Source organism: Montipora capricornis, chromosome 2 (genome assembly GCF_036669925.1).
Source record: "Montipora capricornis isolate CH-2021 chromosome 2, ASM3666992v2, whole genome shotgun sequence".
Taxonomy (NCBI): domain Eukaryota; kingdom Metazoa; phylum Cnidaria; class Anthozoa; order Scleractinia; family Acroporidae; genus Montipora; species Montipora capricornis.
The window spans coordinates 26,028,372-26,030,871 of record NC_090884.1 but is presented as its reverse complement, the minus strand read 5'-3'; the positions used below and the strand labels follow the sequence as shown (position 1 = coordinate 26,030,871).

The 2,500-nt window shown below is 40.0% G+C and overlaps 1 protein-coding gene across 1 annotated transcript in view; it reads right to left on the bottom strand.

Annotated features, from left to right (window-relative positions):
• Positions 1 to 1,155, bottom strand: part of LOC138037012 (short transient receptor potential channel 2 homolog) — a 20,805-nt gene extending 19,650 nt beyond the window's left edge. Inside the window, exons 1-2 of the mRNA XM_068883026.1 lie at positions 1,076 to 1,155; positions 72 to 396 (exon numbers count right to left, since the gene is read on the bottom strand). The gene's annotated coding sequence lies outside the window, so the exon portion shown is untranslated. The remainder of the gene's footprint in view (positions 1 to 71; positions 397 to 1,075) is intronic.
• Positions 1,156 to 2,500: the final 1,345 nt, after the last annotated feature.

Below are 2,500 nucleotides of genomic sequence, written 5' to 3'. Positions count from 1 at the left end.
TCATTCCGAGAGTCTTATATTTTCTCAACCCCTCGTTCTTTTTCAGTTGTCGGTCAGTACTCATCACTTACCCGAAATATATTTGTAGTGCCTTGCAAGTGATGTTGCATGATTCCGCTCTGCCGTCCGCTCTTCGTTGATTCAGTCGTCTTCTTGTGCCAACGAACTGTTTGCACTCAACCAACAAACGACCAAAGAAGAAAACCAGTATGATCCATTCCAATATGCTGAACTTTATGGTTGACGGAACTACGCATAGGACACATTGTAAACCAAGGAGAACTATGTAGCTTAACGTGTCACGCACAAACTTCAAGTACGGAATTTCCAATTTTTTTAGATAACATTCTCCAATTGTGGTTTTTGATCGCTCTATTTGTGACGTATTAATAGGTCCTGCAAATAGAATGAAAAAGCGATAGCCAGTTCTGTCAAAATGTTCAGTGCTTCAAATTAACTCTACACCAGTGCTCTTCGTAAGTTTATCCACGGGGCGCCGTTTCTCAAACTTCGTTAAACCTATTCGGGTGCCACAACTCCCTCTTTATCTTAAAAGACGAAGAGCTTTCAGGCCACCAAACTTCACAATCATTTAACGTTTTGTTTCTTTGAAAACATGTTAGAAGACCAGTTCTTCGAAACAAGTGTATCGTAGTTTCACAAGTGGCTCTTCAGGCCCGAAAAGTTTAACGAGGGTTTTCTCAGTAAGAGATGCGGGGGCTCCTTCTTCCATTTATAAAAATTGCTCGTGTTCCCTTTAAAACTTGTTCTCAGCTTTTTTATCCCTAAAATGCTTTAATTCCCCTTGTTCCCTAAGATATTTTATTCGCCTGTTCTCTAGTTCAAATTAGCCATATTCCCTTGTTCCCCAAAACCCCTGGGAGACCTCCTCAGTGGTGATCAAACATGCAAGCCCTCAATTAATTATTTGCTGACTACAATTAGTTTCTAGGTGAACAAGAAGTTTTGAATCCAAGGGGCATTTTTAAACGGGGGAGCATTTCTTGTGGCAATTTATAGTTGCTAGAGTGGATGAGAAAATCTTGCCGGAATTTTGCCCTGTTGTTAAACTCACTTTCTTCATCCTCATGGAGGTTGCTATTCGGCTCATCATTGTGTGCATCACTACCACAGTTGCTCGATTTCGGTTTGTTTCGATCTGGGAGCAGAGAACAACAAAAACACTGGTTGATAAATGGGAGTTATTATTGTTACAGAAGTGCTTAATACTAAGAATAATCGACCTCTGCCTGATTCTAAAACAAGAGGTCCGCAAGCAACGTACGTTAGGTTTCTCTACGCAAAATCAGAATTAAATTACAACAGTGATCGATCGCCAACGATTTCCAAAATAGTCCTTCACTGCGGCTGCGCATATTTTGGAAATGGCCAAGAAGAGAGAGCTCTGGGGTCGAGTATTCTGCATTCGGGAAATTTGGATGCAAAATGTGTATAAAAGACGTTAGACGTTATTACATTAACACTACAAACAGACGTCATGTACTGAGAGTTGCATGAGAGTTAACGAATAAATATCCAAGTAGAGCGAGTGTCAATTGAGTGTCGTAAAATCAAACCCAAAGTAATTACTTTGGCCAATCAAAAAGGACGGAGACAATCCAGTAAACCAATTAAAACTCGAAGTAATCACACGTAGCCGACACAAAGCGCGGGAAAATGTGCACGCACGAGCCACGATTGGTTTTGGTTTCACTTTTGATTATTTGAAAAAGTGGCGCGAAAACTTTGAACCAATCACTGAGTGAAGTAATGCAAAACCAAAGCAATCCGCTAATTACTTTCGACACTCAATTGAAAACCGCTCTATCAAATTTTACATTATCTCTGATGTTCGTAATTACTCGCTTACAGAATCTAAGCAACTTGACGCAAGGCTATGCACCGAGAAATCAATCTTTTTACCAAACGATGGGTTACTTCATATGGAATGTCATTGGTGACAAAATTCACTTTTAGTATTATGAAGTAGTTATGGGGTTAGGAAGTCAATCGTGATTATTATGAATTGGTATTATGATGTAGTTTCGGAATTATGATGATACCAGGATTCTTTGCGACTGTACAATCGGGTGCGAAGGGAATCATAGGATAACAAGGACGCTCAAAATGGCGACTTTGGAAGACATAACTGCACAGTTATCACAGCTAACTAATGATATTTCCTCTGCTGAACTTATCCATGGTGAGGTAGATTTTTACATCTATAACTAGGACTTGTTGTGGAAAAGCGTTTTCCAACTTCTAATGTTGACAGTAACAGCTCTATGTCCTTCATAAAGGAAGCCATTCTCTGTTTGAAGCAATGCAATCGAATTCTACACTCCGCTTATCGATGCCCTGTACAACCCACTGGAAACGTCGGACGACCACAGCTTTCAGTAACAATAGACCAGCTTAAGTATTTCATCGATTACGATTTCAGTGCTACAGATATAGCGCACATGTTGAATATTTCAGTACGAGCCATTCAACGTCGTTT